Genomic DNA, 22,708 nt, shown 5'->3' on the forward strand with positions numbered 1-22,708 from the left:
GTATCTAGGAATCTGTTCATTGCTTCTGTGTTTTCCATCTTTTTGGAATACATGTTCTCAAAGTAAATATTGATGATCTTGAGTTCCTCAGGTTCCATTGTGATTTCACCCTTTTCATTCCTAATTGCATGAATTTGAGTCTTTCTTTCCTTTTTTTATAATATTGACTAAGAGTTTATCATTTTATTTAATCTTTCAAAGAACTAACTTTGATTCATTGATTCTCTGTATTGTTTTCTTGCTCTCAATTGCATTAATGTCTGGTTTGATCTTTATAATTTTCTCCCTCCTACTTGTTGTTTCTTTCCAGACATTGAGGTTCAACATTAGGTTATTTGAGCTTTTTGTTTTCCTGATGTGAGAAATCACTGCAATAAATTTCCCTCTTAGGACTACTTTCACTGTATCCCATAAGTTCCAATATGTTGTATTGGTATTATTATTTGATTGTAGATACTGTTTAATTTCTTCTTTAATTTCCTCTGTAACCCACTGGTTGTGCAGGAGGGTCTTAAGTAATGTCCATGTGTTTATGGAGTTTTTGTGGTTTCTTTTGCCATTGATTTCCATTTTCATTGCACTATGAAAAGATAACATGCATGGGATAATTTCTTAAGCATGTTCTATGAACGAGTATATGGTCCATTGTGAAGGAGGTCCTATGTGCAGCTGAGAAGAATATGTATTCTGATACTGTGTCATGGAACACTCTGTACACATCTACTGAATCCAGTTTTTTACAAGATTGGTTCAGTTCTGATATTTGTTTTTTGCGTTTTTGTCTAGTTGATCCATATATTTATGACAGCAGGGTGATAAGGTCCCTAATTACAATTGTGTTACTGCTTATTTGATATTTCATGTGCATTAATGTCTGTTTATTTTACTTTAGAGCACTGGTATTTGGTGCATATGTACTTATGATTGTTATCTCCTCTTCAAGTTTCCCCTTAACAAATATATAATGACTCTCTTTGTCTCTTCATCAATCTTGGCTTAAAGTTCACATTATCTGCAAATAGAATAGCTACCCCTGCTTTTCTAAGTTTTTGTCTCCTGCAATATTGTTTTCCACTTTTTGACTTTCAGTCTATGAATTTCCTTTTAAGTCAAATGCGTTTCTTGTGTGCAGCATATTATTGGATCATGTTTCCTGCTCCACTTGGCCGTCTGTTTCTTTTGATTGATAAATTGAGACCTTTTACATTGATAGTTATAACTGATATGTATTTGTTCTCCTTGTTATATTATTTTCCTGCTGTTGGTTCCCTGTCTTTTCCTTCTGTTTAATTGTTTATCCTGCTGGTGGCTTCTTTCTATTGGTGTTCTTGAAATAGTGGGCTTCATTATCTCATTCTAAGATATCCTTCAGGTCATTTTGTAGAGCTGATTTGGTGGTCATGAATTTCTTCAGTTGTCCTTTGTAATGAAAGTATCTCATTTCTTCATTGATTTTAAAAGATACTTTTGAGGGCTACATCAATCTGCATTGGAGGTTATTTCCTTTTAGGGTTAAAATACTTTGCTCCAAGCTCTCCTTAACTTAAGGGTTTACCTTGATACATTTTCTGTGATTCTGATGGGCTTTCATTATAGGTGATTTGTTTCTAACAACTTTCAATATTCTGTTCTTGTGCTATATTGCTGTAATGTTGATAATTATATGCCTTGGTGTAGATTTGGCATGCTCATGGCTAACTGAAGTTCTATATACCTTACTTATTTATATATCAAATTCTTTTCCCCCTACCATTACTTATGTGAACAGGTTTTTTTTATGGAACTTGCGTTGTCTCCTGCTTTCTCATTGATGAGGATCATTCTTATGCTGTTCTTTGTATCATCTTGCAGCTGTTTTATTGATTTTTCACATACATTGCTAGTTTTAAGATATCTTTCTTTTTGTGATCACTAATCCCAATCTTGTCTTATAGATCTGATATTATGTTCTCACCTTCATTTAATAGGTTGAATATACTTTCAATGGAAATTTTAATCTCCTGAATATCAGTTTGAATATGTTTCATATATTCTATTTCTTTCCTGTGTTGGGCATTCATGATTTCCATCATTTTCCTAAGCTCCTCTATTTTTGTGGTCTGCATCTACTCTAGATTCATTGGGCATGCTCTTCATTTTGACTGTCATTTCTTTTTTTTTCACCTGAGACATTATTTTCTCTATTATCTCATGGATCAGTCTTTTTCCTTCTGCTGCTATCATTTCAGAAAATTCAGATCTCTATCTCCCTGTTCCCTGGACTTGTTCCTGGGTGGGCTATAGGTCTGGGATTGCATTTTGCTTCTGCATCTTCTCATTTTCTATATTTTTTATTTTATTTTGTTTTCTCTGTTGATGCTTATAAATTTCTAATGGCAGATAGCTTTATCATTAATATGGAGGCTTCCTTAGGAGATATCTATTCCTCAGAGATGTGTTCTGGGCATATGTGCTTCTTAGTCTTTGTTTCTGTCCAATGATTCTACCTTCCCAATTTATTAAGAAGGAGGAGTTGCTATTTGGCTCAGTACCCAGTCCTTTGGTACTAAACTATTGTGATGGTTATGACCCAAGCAATCATGTTGTCGTTATACAATGGACTACAGCAGGTATGACATCCTGGCTAAAGTAGTACAATTACCAATAACAATAGCATCAAGAACAGCCTAGCAACTGATAAACTGTAGTAACTATTAATTTAGTACCTTTAACCATAGGAGCAAGATCTACAATTTTATAACAAAATACAACAATAAACCAAGAACTTGTATGCAATGGGTTTCCCTTTAATGGAGTGATTTTACCCTAAAGAGGGAAATTTAAGAGAATTAGGGAAAAAAACAAGGAGAAAAATGAAGGGAAATATAGTAGAGGCAACGTGGGAGGACAAAGCATGATTACCCAAGATTTGAGAAACTGGAGAAGTGTGCAAGAGGGAATGAAGGATTAAGCAAAAGAATATCAAGGTGAACCAGAAAGACAAGAGACAATTTTCACTCACATGAAAATATGACAAAATCAAGAGAGACATATGACAAATCAAGAGAAAAATTTGAGGAAAGAAAGAGGACAAGTAGATCAAAAACATGATGGTAAAAAATAAACAACCTTTTAAAAAAAACCACCCACCAGACAGAAAAAGGAAAAAGAAACAAAGAAAAAAATATAATAATAAAATCCCTCTGGTGTCCACAGTTCTTTGGTAGTACCTGAGGCAGGTAGTGTCCCAAACTGTTCTGTGTGACCCAGCCAAGTCTGCTATATGATTAGTCCTGAGTATGGCTCAATTTGGCCTGGGGTCTCAGCCAGGTCTTCATCCAGTAGCTTTTTGGATGTCCTTTGACTAACAGCCCACATCTGCTGTGGCACCCTTAGGCAGGGATAGCTCAGGGCTGCTCTCCCAGTCCTCTGTTCCACCCCTACTAGCAGATCTCTACCCTGTCCTACGCTTGTCACTTGTCACAGGGGACGTTGGGATATTGCTGCTGAGGAGACAGGCTGGGCCTGCTGGGTTCACCTTTAATCTCCTCTCCCGTGGGTTGAATGCCTACCTCCCAAGGATATTTATATCCTACACATGTGTCTGCATCATTCTCTCAAGCTGCTGGTCACCACTCACTTCTTTCTCCACTTTCCACTACACTGCCATCCCTAACTTTGCTTTTTCTAGGGTTTCCAGTTATATGCAAGGGTGCATGACAGAAAAAAAGAGGTGAGCAGTTCAACCTTGTGTGTGCCAGTGAAGTTTGCTGCCAGGCTGCAATATCCTCTATGTGGAGGAAGGCAAAAGAGGCAAGGGGCCTTATATTCCAAATCTGTGCTGTGTGGCTTGAGTTAACCATACTTTTTCAGTCCATCAGTTTCTTGGAGACTTCCCAGTATGACAATTTTTGCTCAGCACACAGAATGCACTGGCTGCTGGCAGCCTTGTGGGCTGCTATGGTGTTTTATGAAGTCCTGCTCCTATGTTTTGTTTGATCTACAAGACTCTTAATTTTTGGCATGAAGATGTATGTCCCTTGTATTCTAATTACCTGTGTTTTTAGTTGATTTTTCTCTGAGTAGCTCCAACTTGGCTTTTCCTCTATTCAGCCATATTGGATCAGATCAAAACGTAGGAATTTAAAGCTGAAAAGAGACTTAATTGTAGAGTTAACATATACTTTTTCATCCAATACAAGATACTTTTGTGACTGAAAAGGGATGTTTCTGAAAATGGGACTCTGGGAAATCTAGAATGTACAACAAACAATCAAGAGGTATGACAGCCAAAAATAAGAGGTGGGGGGCTGGGGATTTAGCTCAGTGGTTTTGCCCCCTGCTGCACAAGCACAAGGACCCGAGTTTGATCCCCGTTACCAAAAAAAAGAGGTGGGTCATTTTGAAGAGCTTGATTTAAATAAATTAACTGTTAAATTAATTGAGAATATCAGGAAAATTTTAATATTTATTGGACAGTTGATGAAGGCAAGAAATTATTAGTTTTTTTGATAATGGGATTGTGAATATATTATTTTATTATCTCATACAAACATATACAAATATTTACATATGAAATGACATAATATATGATATTTTCTCCAAAGCGATCTACATTGTGGGTATGGTAAAGAGGAAGTATAATTAAAATAAGATAGATCATAAATTGATCATTTTAAAGTTAGTGACAGGTACTTGGAAATTTATCAAAGTGCTTTTTTGCCTTTATGTTTGAAAATTTCCATAAACATTTCTCTTGATGTTTAATTTATAAAAGAATCCTACTAGTATCTTAGGATTCCCTCATATGCCCACTGTTTATCTCACTCCTCATATTCTCCTCTAACCACAACCTTAATTTTTAGTTACATCCTTTGTCAAACCTTCACCAGTATGTACTGCTCACTAAACGTAATTTGGTTTTATATAAATAGAAGTATGTAGTACATATTATGCTATTTTTAAATCTACATTACAAATAATATATATGCAACATTGTTTTGTATCTATCATTACCATTTTTATTCCTATATTATGTATCGCTACATTATATATATCATATATATTTATCCATTATAGAGTGGTTAGATATTTGGATCCTTTCTGTTTATTGCATGCTACATGTACACATATTTCCAATATACATGTCCCAAAATTGAATTATTACATAAGTGTGTGCATTTCTCCAACTTTTGTACTTTGATACATAGCTTTTTCAAATTGATTTTTCAATTCATTTTTCTTTCTAGCTGAGTAGAAGAACTTGATAACATTTGGTGTGTCCATTACCCTTAATTTAGCCATTCTAATGCCCATGTAGTGGCATCTCATTGAACTTTTACTCTAATTAGATATTAGTAACTTATGTTTGACCATTTTTATATTTCTTTACTGACATCCTTATTCAAAATAGAAATATATTTTTGAAGGACTACTTTTCTTTTTTACTTATAGATGTTTTAAAAAATATTTCACTGTACAAACTTTTTAGGTCATTTTTTGAAAGTATCTATTCTTATTAGGTGCGCCTTCTTTTCACACTTTTAAAAAGCCATTAATTGAGGAAAAAATAAGAACCAGGGTATATCATGTAAAAGTACAAATTCCCAATGATGAATGTCATCATATTGTATAATTAAATTGTACCAATAAACTTAATTTTAAAAAGCAAAGTAAAACATATCTTCAAACATTTAATCTGGCTTAATATTATAGAATATATACATGAAGAAAGATATCACATTACTCCATACAAATATGTACAATTTTTGATATTATGTACTATATCAATTAATTTTTAAAAATAAATGAAAAATAGATAAATGCATTCCCAGACAAAAGACAGTAAAATGTATTTCCATCATTAAAAAAAGCCATTAATAAGCAGGAAATACTTGGGCTGGGAGTATAGCTCAGCAGTAGAGCACTTGCCTGGCATGCATGCATAAGGCCCTAAATTTGATATCCAGAATTGTAGCAAAATATCTCTTAATTTGTTGTTTTCATTTGAGTTCTTATAAAAATAGAGCCAAGGCAGGCATGTAGTTTAACTGGGAAATGATTCTAGGAAACAGAGGTGAGGGAATAGGGAGAATTAGAATAGAAAGAAAAACTCATATAAAAGTTTTTTGTTCACACATCTCAGTATTAAAGAAGTCTTAATTCTGTAAGAATCTTTTGAGCATTGAACAGAATGCAGCCCAGACTTGTGTGTCTGAAGGACAGGAAACTGAAGCATTTAACTGAGCTCTTGCTGTGCTATTTCAGGATTGTGCAGTAGGGCATTATGCCACTCTTCCAGGCTATGTTTGCATAATGGCCAAGGGATTCCCTGGTAATGCTAAAGCTCATGGAACAGAAACTATATATGCATCACGCATTTCAGGAAAGATGTTAACAGAAAGTTGTCTCAGCCAGTAAGGTACCACCTATGCATTAACTGCAAGTGGAATTAGAAATAAGCCAAGAGAATGTGACAAGAGCACTGGTGACAAAGACTAAAATGTAACTCAGTTTAGTAATATTTTAATAAGATTATTCATTATTTTGATACTTAGTATTTTTATACATATGTTGATGATAACTTTTCAAGTTTTGAAAAACATTGAGATTTTGAATTGAGTTGCACTGAACTTTAAACTAAATCTGAGAAAAATTAATAGTCTTAAAGTAGCAAATCTTTTAATTAGGCTACATTTCTCCATCTTACATTTTCTAAAGTAACTCTCAATAATATTTCATGTTTTCAATCCAGGTCTTCACACAGTCTTTTCTTAGACATATATTCACATGTAATATTTTTGTGTTGTAAAGATATAAGTTGTACTTTACCTGATTGTTTCTGGCATATAACAATACTATTGACTTTTATTTTCATCTTGCATTATGCAACATTTAAAATTCACATATTAATACTAAACATACTTCCATAGATTTTTCTTGATATATTCACAATCATATTATATTTAATGAACATTTTATTTTCTTTTCCAGAAGCTTTTTTCCAACAGGAGCCCAAAATAAAGGAGGTATACCAATCTTATAATCAGACAAAGTGGACTTGAAGCCAAAAGTTATCAAAAGAGGCAAAGGATGTCACTACACATTGGTTAAGGGAACAATCCAATAGGAAGAGGTAATAATTATTAACATATATGCACTGAACAACAATGCATCCAATTTCATAAAACAAGTACTATTGGACATAAATGATCAGATAAAAATAAACACAATTATAATGGGACCTCTATTATCATAGATAGATCAACTGGAAAAAATCAATAAAGAAATATCATAGTTAAACAAAATCTTTGAACAAATAGAATGAATAGATTTCTACAGAGTATTCCACAGAAAAACAAGAAAATACACATTTTTTTCAGCAGCACATGTAACTTTATCCAAAATAAACCAATGCTATCCAATAACTCAACCTTAAGTAAATGCAAAAGAATAAAAATTATACCATACATGTTATCAGAACATAGCATAACAAAGTTAGAAATAAATAATAAAAGAAAACACAGAAAGTATGAAAATGCATGTAAACTGGACAACACATTCTTAGCTAAACAATGGTAACAGAAAAAATCAAGGAAGAAAAAAATTTCCAGAACTAAATAATAATGTACAATATACAAGAACCTATGAGACACAATGAAAGCAGTCCTAAGAGGGAAGTTGTTAGCTGTGAATGGCCAAATATAAAAATCAGAGAGAGCCCATATAAATAACCTTAAGATGCACATCAAGGTCCTATAAAAACAAGAACAATTCAAACCAAAAACTAGTACAAGGAAAAATTATAAAGATCAGAACAGATATTAACAACATTGAGACCAAAGGGAGGGAAAAAAACACTATTAAAAAATAGATGAGTTTGTTCTTCAAAAAAATAAACAAAATAGAGAAACCCTTACCCAATCTATCCAAAAAAGAGAGAAAAGACCTAGATCAATACAATTAGAAATGAAAAAGGTAAAATCATAATGGACACTGCCAAAAAAACAATTTTTAACATCTACCACACAAACATGTATGCCAATAAATAGGAGATTTCAGAAGAAATGGGTTACCAAAATTGAACCAAGAAGATTTTAAAACCTTGACTAATCTAATAACAGGTAGTAAAACTGAAGCAGTAACAACCTACCAACAAAGAAAAGTGAATCTGAAGAGAGAAGTTCTAACACTAATACTCCTTAAGCATTTTAATGAAATTAAGAGGGGCGCAGTACTCCCAAAAATCACTCCTGGAAGTTAATGTTACCCATTTCTAAAACCCGACAACAATACAGCCAAAAAAGAAAACTCTAGATCAATCTCTCTAATGAATATAGATATAAAAATCCTTAACAAGATACTGTCAAAGAGAATGCAACAAATTATCAAAAAGGATCATACACCATGACCAAGGAGGTTTCATCCCAGGAATGTAAGGATGATTCAACACATGCAAATCATTAAATAAATTAAATACATCACATAAATAGAAGCAAACCCTAACCCTAACCCCAAATAAAAGCCCCAATCAAAAAATGAATGAGGAAAATCAAGATACTCTTCCCAGAAGTACAGATGGCCAATAAATACATAAAGAAATGCTTGATATCATTTGCCATTAGAGAAATGGAAATCAAAATAACATTGAGATTTCATTTTACAACAGAAAGAGTGGTCATCATAAAGAACTCAAATAATAACAAATGTGGGGCACAAAGAATCAACAACTGGGATCTCATCTTATCAAAAAGCTTCTATTGAAGAAACTGGTTTTTATAAAACAGAATGGAATAAAAGCCTAAACCCAGAAAAAAAAAAAAAAAAAAGCTTCTGCACAGCAAGAGAAACCACCAACTGAGAGAAGAGACAACCCACAATGTGGGAAAAAAATTTTACTAGCTGTTTTTAAGACAAAGGACTACTATCTAGTATACACAAAGAACTTAAAAAATCAGATCTCCCAAATTTAAAGACCCAATCCAAAAATAGGATGTTTCAATGAATAGGCATTTCTCAGATAAAGAAGTAGAAGCAGCAAATAAACGTATGAAAAAATGTTCAACATCACTGGTCACTCGAGAGATGCAGATGAAAACAACATTGCAATTCCATCTCACTCCAGAAAGAATGGCTGCTATCAAGAAATCAATCAGTAACCAATGTTGGCCTTGTGGGAAGTTTGTGCATGTACATAACACATCTTAATTCCTTTTTTCATCCCCTTCCATTCTCTCCCTTCCCCCTCACCCATATATTAATTACCTTTCTTTTATTTTCTACATGTTTGCAATACATAACATTTACATTCCTTGTGTGGAGAAAGTGCATGTACATAACACATCCCGATTCCTATTTCTCATCCCTTATCCCTGACCTCTTCTTTCCCTTCATCTTTTGATCTCTTTCTCCTTTAAGAATGATCCATCCCCCTACTTCCTATTAACCATCCTTTATTTTGCTCTATATTTTTACTCTGGGTTTCTAATAATCTACATTTTTAAAAAATTTTATTTCCTTTATTTAATTACTTTAGTGCACATACAACATTAAAATATTAAATAGATATAATGATAGCAGCATTCATTCTTAGATTCAGAAAAAAAGATTTTAACATTTAGCCTTTAGGAATGATTTTCTAGTAGAGCTTTCCTAAGTCAGAATAAGGAAGTTACATTCTCCAAGTTTTTTAAAAGTATAACATGAACAGATATTGAATATCTCATGATTTTGCTAACTACACTGAGATGATCATAAGATTCATCTCTTTTTAATGTGGTGAATTACATTAATTTGTTTTTAAATGTTAAATCAATCTTGTATTCCTGGAATAAGCCCTGCTCCATGCTGTGTGTTTTTATATATTTCTGGCTGACTATTTCACTATATACATATCAATTTTTGGTATCAAAGTCGAAGATATTATGGAATATGCTCTGGTATAGTATTTGTATTTTGAAAGCAGATGGCAATCTAAGTATTTCTCCTATTGGGTACCTTTTTAAATGCTTTAAAGGCATTTTAAAAGCAATTCCAGGAACTTGTATTTGAAGGCACTGGTGTAATCCAAGACATTCTCCAGTCTTATGTCCCTTACTACATTTACAAATTTGTAGCATAATTCATAGAAACAAAGGAAAAATTGATACACTAATGTCCAGAGATTTCTTCAGTCTCAGGGATCTGGGAAATAAAAACAGGAGTGAGAGACAACCAAGAGTCAGGACTTAATGACCTAAGATCCTGGAGAAAGGAGAAATGCAATAATAACCATGAAAAAAAAAATCTCAACACTCTGCACTTTTTTTCCACTTGAGGCACTTGCTTAATCCTGAGCTCAGATTATTATTTTACATTTACATTTGCTACAACTTCTTTTCAAATCATTTTATCTATGTTCCAGCCACACTAGCCTTTCCTTCCTTCCTTCCTTGAGTGCACTGTTAATTCTGTCACTTCACAAGAAGCTTTTTTTGTTGTGATCCACTTACAATTACTTTCTCTTCTCTCCCATAAAGCCATATCTAGACTCAGGACCCTACCAAGAGGGCATTCAGATAGAAAACTTCCAAGATCACCCTGAGGGAAATGAGAAGTAAAGCAGCTTATTGATCATTTTTTTGTTGCTGAGCCAAATATCTGACATACTTAATTTAATGGAGGAAAGGATTTATTTTTGGCTCAGGGTTAAAGAGGTTTCAGTCCATGGCCACTTGGCTCCAATGCAGAAATATCATTGCAGAAGGGTGTGGCAAAATATCTTAACTCATAGATGAATTGAATCTACGTGATCTGGCCACAGTATATTCTCTGCCTAATACTCTTACTGTGGTGGTCTCAAGTCTGACCTCCAAGGCAAATTCCTGTCTAGCTTTCCTGTGCTCATCCCCAGTGGATGGAGTCTTTCTTTTCTAAAGGTTAGTTTTATTCGTTAAAGTGTTCTTGGTTGGCAGTTTTTCTCATCAGTACCTTGAAAATTTGATGCTATATCTTGACTGTCCTGCTAAGAAGTCTGTTAGATGAGTCAGGACACTCTTCTGAGTTGCTTCTTTTCTATTGCCTTGAGAATTGTGTTTTTCTCAACATTTGAGAGCTTAATTCTAAGACATGTTGGTATAGAGTTGGTTGAGTTACATCTGGCTGACCATTTTTTATCTTCTTATACTTGAATATTCATATCCTTTTAAGGCTTGGAAAACTTTCTGGAATTATCTCTTTTCATAAGCTTTCTACCGGTTTGGCTTTGTAAAGTCTCTCTTGAATCCTAATTACCTGAATATTCACTGTTTCTATGCTGTCTTAGAGTTCTTGTATGCTTTCTTCTTTCCTCTTCATTCTCTTTTCTTTTTTCTCTCTGACAGTGTTTATTCACATAATTTGTCTTCAGGCTCATTGATTCTTTTATTATGTTTCATCTATTCTGTTATTGATGACTTTATCTCTTACAGTATTTTTTAGCCCAAAGATTTATGTTTTCTCTTCTAAAATTGCTTCCATCTCTCTTTAAAGTCTCTCTGTTACAGTATTAATTGTTAGATGTGTTTTGCTGAAACTCACTAAAAGCACAACTTTATCCCAGTAAGAGTATCCCATATTAAGAAAGACAAAAAACATAATAAATGCTGGCAAAGGTGTGGAGAAAAGGGATCCCTTGCATAATATCAGTGAGAATATAAATTAGTAGAGTAATAAGGGAGAACAGTATAGAGGCTCCTCAAAAATATTAAAAATAGAATTACCATATGATTCAGTAATCCCACTCCTGGGTATATACCTAATGGAAATAAAATCAATACCCAGACTCCTATGTTTATTGTAGCACTGCTCAAAATAGCAGAAAGAAAGAAAGAAAGAAAGAAAGAAAGAAAGAAAGAAAGAAAGAAAGAAAGAAAGAAAGAAAGAAAGGTGTTCATCAACTCATGATTGGATCAATAAAAAGTGGTACACATACACAGTTGAATATGATTCAGCCATAAAAAAGAATGAGATCCTATCATTTGCAACACCATGGATAAAACTGGTGATCACTATTTTAAGTGAAATAAGCTAAATACCTAAAGACAAGTATCACGTTATTTCAGTCATATGTAGAATCTAAAAAGATTGATCTCATGGAGGTTGACAATAAAATAGTGGTTGCCAAAGGCTGGATAGTGTATGGAGGAGAGAGGATGGGGGAGATAGACCAAAGTGATAAATTATTATTAGGTAAGAGTAAGATGTTCTTGTTTGTCTCACACAGTTGGATGACTACAAATAGTAATAATGTACTGTATATTTCAAAAAGCTAGAAAAATGAATTTTGAATGTTTTTACCATAAATCATAACTCTTAGAGAAGACATAATAATATGTAAAATTTTTTATTTTATATATAATTTTAAAATTACATTAGATGTTTTTAAAGTTCCTTTGTACCTTTCTTCAAAGGATGTTTCCCACTGGAAGGTTTCCTGATAGTTCCACCTTCATCCCTCCTCCCAACAGATTAGGACTGTCTCCTTTAATGATACATTTTTTTAGCATTAAATTTCTGTTTTTCATATAATTTACCATAGTTTGCAAATCTATATTAAAAATGTTATTATATGGTTGTTAATGTCTCTTCATTATTTGGCTTTCCATGGGCAAGACTTAACTGGAGGCTCTCCCTATGACTGTATTCAGAGTGCCTAAAGTTGTGCCAGAGAGCCAATTGATTTTCAAATGTCTGCTGAATAGTTAAGGAAACTGCCATTCATTTTGGTAAAGTTAGCATCTACAAGTTTATAGGCCTGGCTGAAGAAGATTATTTTAGGCATTGTAGCATGAAAATAAGGATGTGGTACCTCATTACTTTACTATTTTTTAAAATTTTCATAGACCAGTTTATTTAGAATTGCAAATATTAAGAATAAAAGATTTATGCATTTCTTATTAACATAAAAGTTTAGCTAAATATAAGCTCTCCATTTAAGTTTTGCAGTAGCACAATACCAACAAAGAACACAGAAGCATTTTAAAACTATACAAAAATTTCATATTTGGAAAGTAATCTTATTTCAGTTTTATCATACATTAACATATAAAAAGTCTCATTTTATGAAACTTCCAAAAGAATCAAAACCACATCTACAGCTATATATTAAACTCTAAATTTGAAAACAATTTATTATATTTTGACTTTATAATATTCTCTATTAAAACAAGGAAAATTCAAAATACATACTTTTTACAAGATTAATATTTTAGGCAGGTTTTCCTTAAAACACAAAATAAAACCCAAACAAGCAAAAAACAAATCTTTTTTCTGCAATTCACATTAGTTATTTTGTTTTCCATACAAAACTTTATTTTATAAATTGTGTATTGTGGATTTTAACCAGTCGTCTGGTTTAAGTTGTGCAAATAAACAAAAAATATGAAAATAGTGTGTTATCAGTCTTTTTAAAATATAAATCTCATAACAATAGCACTTTTTGCCCTGAACTGATGGGAGAGACATGCCAAATCCACCTGCAGAAGGTTCAGCACTGCGCAGTAATGGTTTTTTCCTGCTCCTTCATTTTCTTTCAACAGGCAAACAACAAATGCTTCTCTTATAAATTATGATAAATTAAAATATTTATTATTATAAAAAGATCTATAGAACCACGTCCTGTTGCAATTATACGTCACATATACTTCTAAAGTCCGCATTTCCGCTCTTTCTCCAGTGGCTTCCTTAAACTAGAGCTCCGCACGCCGCCTGACTCTCTCCTAAAGACTGCGGTGGTGACCAGCTAACTCCACCAGAGCGGTCCTTTTCCAGCTGGAACCTCCGCACTCACCACTGCATAAAAGGCCATGTTTCTTCATGCTCTCTGTTGCAGTAGTTGTCTCCATGCGTTGGGTTGAATTCACGCACATTAAAAGAAAAGGCAAACATTCTTCCGTGAATTTGTATTATAGACATTTTCAGTTTAAAAATACTTGCTCATAAACATGAATATAAGCAATCCTACTGCATATGAATAACAGAAGGAAAATAAATATATGCTGGTCAGCAATGCTAGTTTAACAAGCAGTACATTAAAATGCCTTAGAGATTTAAGTTTCCCTTATTTTTCAGCAGATAAGTTATTTGGTGTTGGGAGCCTATGCAAAGGAAAAGAACTTCTCAAAACCAGTGTCCGATGCAGCTGGAAAAACGCAGCCCGTACTCAGTTTGTGTTGGTGTTATTCACTGGGAAGGCGTGTAAGTTTCCCATCTGGCTCAGGCCACTCTGAATATGTGCAATATGGATTTCTACATTATTCTGAAAGCAACTGATATTAGAAGCATCTATTGTACTCTTGATGTAGTTTAATGAGTCTGTGAGTGATCTGAACTCAAAGGAATTCAGGTCTCCTCCCTCTGCTAGACACTTAATTTGTAATAAGACAGCTGTGAGCCTGGAGATTAAGTCTGTGAGGCTTCCGTTTTTGACGCAGGGCTGTCCCGCTGAGGCGTTGCGGATCCGCAGGATCTCCGATCTCCTGTGCCTCCTCCTCGCAGCGCCGGCGCTGGTCTGTGGGCTGATCCGCGGGCTGCAGACCCTGGTCCGGAGCAAGCTCATAACAATACTGTTGAACTTTATGCAAGACTTTGTTTAGGTCCTTATTCAGTTGTTCAAGTTCTAGAACAATTGTTGCATATCTCCGCTGAAATTCAATGCCAATGGGCATGGAATATGATTTCAGTTTTTCTGCTTCTGTGTTCATTTCCCTTCATTTCTTGATATGTTCCTTTTTAATCATGAGAATTTTTGATAATTTAGTCACTTGAATAAGGAATTCTACTGGAAAGCCACCCAATGTTTCAGTGTCAGAGCCAGATATTTTACTTCTCCAAGGTGACTGTCCTAATAAAGGATCGTTGTCTGCACCCGGTGACTGAAGAGGAGGAGTATAATGTGACCGTGGCGGGGTCATGAAAAATCAAGGTGGCCGCTGTTTCTGTCCAAAGGCAGCGATTGGCATGGTTTCATGAGGCTCATTACTAAGAACTTCATAGTCAGGGATGGTATGAGTCCCAAGCCCTGCCCTATCAAAAGTCACTCTATAAGTAGCATTAAGAGTATCCACAGCATCTATTTGTCCTGTGAACAGACCATCATGAACGCCACACAGTCGTGCTGTAACTTTGGTTCCAATAACCAAGGGCAAAGGAATTTCATCTGGGAGATCTTTGAACTGTGAAACATCTGCAACTTTCCTTTGTTGTAAGAGCCTTTTTTTCTGCTGTTTCTGTTTTAATGCTGATCTCTCTTCCTCAAAAAATGCAGAAGAACATCTCCGTGGTTTTCCCATAAGCCGTCTGATTTTCCCCCATTCTACTCTTGTTAACTTTCTTGTTTTCAAATTAGGAAAAGATTCCTTTAGACATACACACTAATCATTATCACCCTCAAAAAGTGGTTTATCTATATTTGAATAGAACCACTCATACATGCACCATTTATGTGCTTTTGGGAGCTTGAGTAGGTTCCGTAATCGAAAACCAATCTTCTGTGAAGCTTTCTTATCTGGTGTTGACATTGTTGCTGTAAATTTCTGTGGAACCACTGCAACTCTCTAGTTTCTTTTAGGTGATTTTGTATTTATTTGTCTATCATCTTCCTCAGAAAAGAGTCGACTTCGTTTTGAATTTCTAAAAGGCATTTCAACAGCAGGGCTTGTATTCCTGCCTTTCCAAACAGGGGTTTTCTGTAAAGAACTGTACTTTTCATTCCATGTGTTAGATAAGCTTCCCTCTTTTAAACTGACGAGAGCTTTTGCTGAAGAGCTCTCGTCAGGCAACTGGTCGAGCTCCGCCATCTTGAACAAGCCGTGCCGCTTTTTCAAAGGCTGCCCCGCCGCGGTGCATTGTGGGGCGGAAACTGTCTTTGCGAGGGAGGTTCGAATGCGCAGCGCTGCCCGGCGCCGCCCCTCATTACTTTAAAAATGAATAAAATTATTTCAAATAAATTTTATACAATTCTAAGAACTTATTAAATAAGCTACGTAGAAATTTTCAATTAATATAAAATTACTGAGAACTTATAAAAAGTTAATCTATGACCTCTGGGTCCAAGTAGGCAAGATAAGAAATTAAAAATGTACTCTATTTAATAGTCAGAAAAAGAAATAATGGTAAATGGTCAACAAGAATGAGTAAGGCCATGGATTTGCACTCATACCTCACTTCAGTTCTTAATATCTATGTGACATTAGGGGGATTACTTAGCACTTAAGTCTGATATGTCACTTAAGATACTATGTATTACATGGGGAGTAATATATATATTATATATAATATATATAATATATATTATATATAATATATATATTATATATAATATATATATAATATATATTATATATAATATATATAATATATATATATAATCTCAACACAACACTCAGTAAACGTTGGGAACCTGGTATTATAACAGAAAGAACATGAACTCTGGAAACAGAAGACTACCACTGAAAATTTGCTACTGAGTGACCAAGAATAAGGTATTTCATTTTTATGCCCTTCAATTTTCCTATCCATAAAATGAGCATACAAATATCAATAGTTACCCGAAAGTCAAATTAACCAGAGTTACTAACTGTACAGTTCCTGCTAAATTTAGTGGACTAATGTAGGTATTTAATAAATGATATAAAAATGAGAAAGAGGAGGAGGTAAAAGAAGGAAGAGGTGTAGAAAGTAAGAGAGGAAGAGAAGTAGGAAACAGAGACATTAGTTTTAACACAACACACCTTTACACTCATTGGACATATGTAGCAGACAGTAAAAATGTATCTCTACAACTCATGAAAGAGGTTAAGTTTCAGATAATAAACTAAGATAATGAAAATGTTTCCTTTTATTCTTTTAATATACATTATTTCTCCAAATACTTATCCCAATTTGTAATTATATATGTATTTATTTACTCAAACTTTGACTTCACAGTTTCCATGAAGGAAGAGCTATGAATGTTTTTTTACTCAGTGTAGAACATATAGTAAGCTGTCTGCAATTATTAACAGAGAATTATCAATTGAAAACATGTCTATAGAAAAATAGGTCACTTTGTTGATGTCCATAGTTGGAGAAGGACTACAGAGAAATTAAAATTTAAACCCAAAAATGAATACAGTCCTATAAATCCAGCTATTTTGGATTTGATGAAACTGGTGAAAGTTTTAAAAGTTTTAATTAAAATCATATCCCTATGGGTTTATAATAATATGAACAGCAAAAACCCATATGTTAACATGAATGAATGATAAATTTATAAAATAATTCATTGTCACCGTGGACTAATTTTATTAAAGTCAACTTTTAAAGAATAATTGTAGCAGGAGACTGAGCCAGTGAGGACTCCCGGGCTTGCCCACCGGCCTCCAGCTTGGTGGTGTGCTCAGGTAGAGTAGGGGTGGGCTGAGTGCGCCCAGATCAGTCCTGCTCGCTCAGGGCCACTTTTGACCAGGAGACCGAGCCGCTACTTGGATCCACACTACAGAGGCACAGGGGAGCATAAAGGCCATTGTCCTGTGCTGCAGAAGTGAACAACAGAGAGAGGGCCTCTCTCAGGCTCCCTGATGAAAACTGAAGCCCACTGGAAAAGTGAAGAGAATCCCTGCAATAAAGGCACACCAGACCACCCTACTTGGTAAGTTGGAGGGATCGTCACCTCCCATTGGAACCTGGACTATCTTCAGGGGAAAGGCAGCTAGAACCTGCAGTAGAAACTTGCAGAGTTCAACCCTGCAGGAGAACAGGGAGTTCAACTTAGGACTTGCAGCCAGAAATCTGCCTGAATCTCACTAGTCTGTGACTGCCTTACTGAGACTCATTGACTTACAATTGCACATTTCTGCCCACGTTGTCTATTGTGACAGCAGAGACATACCCTGAAGGAGGCCCTTCATTTTTATTTTTTATTTGTTAATTTCAACATTACCACTATTTTTTTGTTCTTATTTTTAATTTTTTTCTGCTTTGCTACTCTTTTAAAATGTTTTATTTTTCTTTTTTATTTCTTTTCTCTTTTCTCTCTCTCTCTCTCTCTCTGCCTCACTCCCTTGCTTTCCCACATTGTTCTTCATCTCCCTTTGTGTTCCTATTCTGCCCCTAATTCATATTTCTTCTTTATCTTTCTTTTCTTCTCTTTCTTTCTCTTGACTGTGCCCTCTGGCCTCACTGCTAACCTTCCCCTATCCTTCTACTTATGTATTCCTCCCTCCCCACTCCCTCAAACTCCCCAACCCAAAGGGTAAAGTTGCTATATTGAAGAGTTTATTCACTATAAACATATGTTGGGTTGGTCCTTGATTTTGATTTAATTCACATTGTTAAAGGAGATAGATTAATAACTACCACAAATTGTCATTTTGGAAGAGGTACTTGATGCAATTGTGTTGCTAACTGTATCACTTGGGCTAAGGTGTTGTGATTGATCTAATCAGTTGTCCCTCCTGGTATAATGCAAATGAGACAACCTCAGAGCCATTAGAGACTCAAAACCTAAAGACCAGCTATATCTGGAAGACACCTCTGAGAACCAATCATTCCATAAGGGTTCTGAATACATCAACAAAGATACTTACAATAAACAAATTCAAAGTATCAACCCAGGAATTAAACCAAGGACAGTACAAAGCAAAAATGAGAAGACATTTAAATAGGGCACAAACTCAGACTTCTACCACACAAAAGGCAAATTCTGGGGAAAATGAGGTGGAAAAGTCTGAAAATCAACCATCTGAACACCCTAAACTGATAGCACAGGAAGTAGCAAAACAGATGAGGCTCTAGAAAAATTCAAAACAGAAATAATTTCCCAGATAACTACAGAGATGGTGAGCAGAGGGAAAGATATGATTAGACGCTCTAGAACAGAAACAGATAAAAAAACTAGATGAGCTCAGAAACATGCTGGAAGCCATGAAGGCCCACCATAAAAAAGAAATGGAAACCATGATCACCCAATATAAGAAAGAAATGGAATCTATGAAACATATTCAAACAGATATTCAGGAGATTAAAAGCTCCATTGAAAGCATGCAGAGCAGATTAAGGGAATCTGAAGATAGAATATCAGATATAGAGGACAGGATTGCGGTGAAGGACCATGAAAACAGAGATCTCTTCAAAATAGTAAGGGAGCAGAAGAAATCAATCCAGCAGCTGCTAGATGATGCAAAGAATAACATAAGACTGATAGGAGTACACGATAAAGCAGGAGAAATTACAATTGACATGAAAAAAACTGTTCAAAGGAGTAATAGTAGAAAACTTCCCAGACAGAGGTGGAGAATTGGACATACTGATAAGTGAGGCATATAGAACTCCAAATAGCCATGATCAAAAAAAATCTACACCTAGACATATAATAATCAAGATCCCAGAAACTCAACAGAAGAACAAAATCCTAAGGCAGTTAGGGAAAAGAAAGAAATCACCTACAAAGGAAAGCCCACCAGAATCACACCAGATTTCTCAACACAAACCCTCAAATCAAGGAGAGACTGGAGTGAAGTATTTCAAGCCCTAAAAGAAAATAACTTCCAACCTAGACTGCTGTGTCTTGCAAAATTATCTTTCAAAATCAATGGGGAAATTAGATACTTCCACGACAAAGAACACCTGAGAAATTTCATGAATACCAAACCAGCACTCCAAACAATTCTAAGCAATATCCTAGAAGAAGACAATGAAGGTCACAACTCCATGAGGCCCAACAGAGGAAAGCCACCAGGCAAGGTAAGACACTAAAGGGAAAGGGAGAAAAAATAAGAAATAAAAGAGCCAACAACAGCAAAACATCATGACAAGGATGAGTCAATATCTATCAATTATAACTCTCAATGTTAATGGCCTCAATTCACCAATCAAAAGAAATAGACTGACAGAATGGATAAAGAAGCAAAATCCAGCAATATCCTGTATACAAGAAACACACCTAACTCATAAAGAAATTCATAGACTGAAAGTAAAAGGATGGAAAACAGTTCTCCACATGACAGGAACCCAGAAAAAAGCAGGGGTAGCAATCTTATTTGCAGACAAAGTAGATTTCAAACCAAAACTAATTAAGAGAGATAAAGATGGTAACTATATCCTTGTGAAGGGAACAATCCAAGACGAAAAGTTGACAATCATTAATATATATGCACCAAATATGAATGCCCCAACTATACAAAACAAATATTAATGGACATGAGAAATCAAATAAAGACTAATACAATTGTATTGGGGGACTTTAATACCCCACTATCACAAATAGACAAATCATTTAGACAAAAAATTAACAACAAAATTTTAGAACTGAACCAAGCTATTCAACAAATAGACTTAATAGAGGTTTGCAGAGTGTTCCACCCCACAAAATCAGAATTCCTTTCAAAATTCACATTCTTTTCAGCTGCACATGGGTCATTCTCCAAAATAGACCACATGGTAGCTCATAGGACATGTCTAAGTAAATGCAAAAGAATTGAAGTTAGCCCTTGTATATTATCAGACCATAGTGCAATAAAATTGGAGGTCAATAACATAAGAAACCACAAAACTCCCACAAATACATGGAAATTAAATAACACCCTCCTGAACAACCAATGGGTCACAGAGGAAATTAAAGATGAAATTAGATGTATTTTATACCTAAAATGTACCAATAAAATAATTTTTTACAAAATGAAGAATAATTATAAGATATACAAATAATATTTCAAAATTCACCTATTAATCAAAAAACAATGGCAAGAAAGAAGTAGAGAAAACTACAAGGGATATAACAATTGTCACACATAGCATCATTTGCAAAGTTTATCTTGTCTTCTAGTCATTTATAGTATCAGTGGGGAAAAAAGAAGCTTAAAAATCAAGATTCCTTAGGAAATTTTTGAACAAGTTAATAAAACAGCATTGAAACTGGCATTGGAAAAAAGAGAGAACAATAGAGAGAAAACTATAAAAGAAAAAAATGTACTTTAGCCTACAGAATAAAACATGACTGCCAAATGCCAATTTGCAGGAAATACAGCCATTAATAAATTCATGAGAAATACAAATTCTAAGGACGGATTTCAGCCAATTACTCTTAAGTGCCAACTTGACTGGATGAAAAGAGTCCTGTGGAGGTGATCATGGTGACACCATACTCATCAGTAGATCAATCCACTGATGTTCATAGTTTAATTCGCTGTTAGGAGGTGAGGCCCAGTTAGAGGAAGTGAGGCATGCTTTTGGAGGGTATACTCCAACTAACACTTTTCCCCTGTGCCACAAAGTGGGGAGCTTTGCTCCACTACGTCTTTACATCATAATGTTTTTTGCCTTGGAGCCAGCTGATCACAGACTGAATCCTCTGAAACCATGGTTCAAATAAAATCTCTAACGTGTATGTCAGATATTTTTGTCTTAATAATGGTACACCTGGCCAATACATCACTAATAAAGCTATACCTGTCAAAAATAATTAACAATTATGAAAACTTATGATTGAGGGGATCCAACATGACTGACTAAGAGGCAAAGTCTCATCAGAGATGCTCAGAGAAGATTCACTGAAAACAAAGGTTTTCAAGTGGGGAGGTACTTACACTCTAAAACAGACAATCAAAAGGAAAGATGATGTGTATAGATCAAACCAAACACCTCAATAGTTGCAAAGGGGAAGTGGCATGGCCATGGCTGCTCTGCACCACTACCACACCCTGCACTTCTGGAAGCTGCCCTCGTGAGAGTATTGCAGATATACTGAGGGATCAAACTAGTGTACACATGCCAGACTTCTGGGACAGACTCTGTTTAGAAGCCACTCTTCCACCCTCATTACCCTCTCTCCAAATACTGAGATAGCTGCATTCCTGTGGTGTCCTCTCACTCACAACTGGAAAGGTAAGCTCCCCAACTCTGGCCAGAGAGAAGTTAAGAAAACAAACCATACTCTAGCTGACTCTGCCAGGAGTCCACTACTGTAGGTACGTGAGTCCACCCACCTTCCTGCCAACAGAGTCCTCCATGCATGACATGCCCATCCACCAAGTCAATGTGTGGCTGCCTGCAATCAGAGTGCAATTAAGTCAAGAAAGTAATAGTGTGGAGACTCGGGCTTTATGGCATAGTGGTCAGGAAGGAATTGATGTTCATTCTCTTATTGGAGTCCTGGATCCAGGTCCCTGTTAGATTTTGGGGGGGGGGGGGGTTGATTTCACTGTTGTTTATTTTTTCTCTCTCTTCTCATCTTCTTATTTCCTTTCTTCAATTGTAGCTTCTATAAAAATACTATTTTCTAATTTTCTGTTTCTCCAACTTTAAAAATTTTTCCCTTTAAGTTTGCTTTTCCCCTATATCCTCCTCTCTTTTAGACATTCCCATCTTCTTTTATATTGACCTTTTGTCCTCGAAATTCTACTGTATTTGCTCTTCCTTATGTTACCCAGCCTCTTGTCTTCCCTTGCCTCTTCTCCACCTTACAGATGCACAAATAAATGAACACTTGCCAAACTTATCAAAAGAAAGAGGAAGATCAGTGGTTCTGCTGCCTGCCACACAAGCTCAAGGACCTGAGTTCAATCCCCAGTACCAAAAAAATAAAAATAAATAAATAAAGGAAAGAGGGAAAAGACATCAATGCAATTCAAAATAAAAAAGTTGAAATCTCAACAGACACTGGAAATCCAGAAGACAGTAACTATTGTGAAAAACTGTATTCCAAAAAATTGGAAGAAATAGATTCCTAGACTCA

The 22,708-nt window shown here is 35.0% G+C and overlaps 1 long non-coding RNA gene and 1 pseudogene across 3 annotated transcripts in view; both read right to left on the reverse strand.

Annotated features, from left to right (window-relative positions):
• LOC106010867 (uncharacterized) overlaps positions 1-22,708 on the reverse strand; it is a 1,054,961-nt gene that overhangs the window by 749,972 nt on the left and 282,281 nt on the right. The gene's annotated exons all lie outside the window — the stretch shown is intronic.
• Positions 13,189-15,914, reverse strand: LOC101700502 (protein lin-9 homolog pseudogene; annotated as a pseudogene).

Source organism: Heterocephalus glaber, unplaced genomic scaffold (assembly GCF_053883595.1).
Source record: "Heterocephalus glaber isolate CG9 unplaced genomic scaffold, H.glaber_assembly_v1.0 deba00001523, whole genome shotgun sequence".
In the NCBI taxonomy this organism is placed as follows: Eukaryota; Metazoa; Chordata; class Mammalia; order Rodentia; family Bathyergidae; genus Heterocephalus; species Heterocephalus glaber.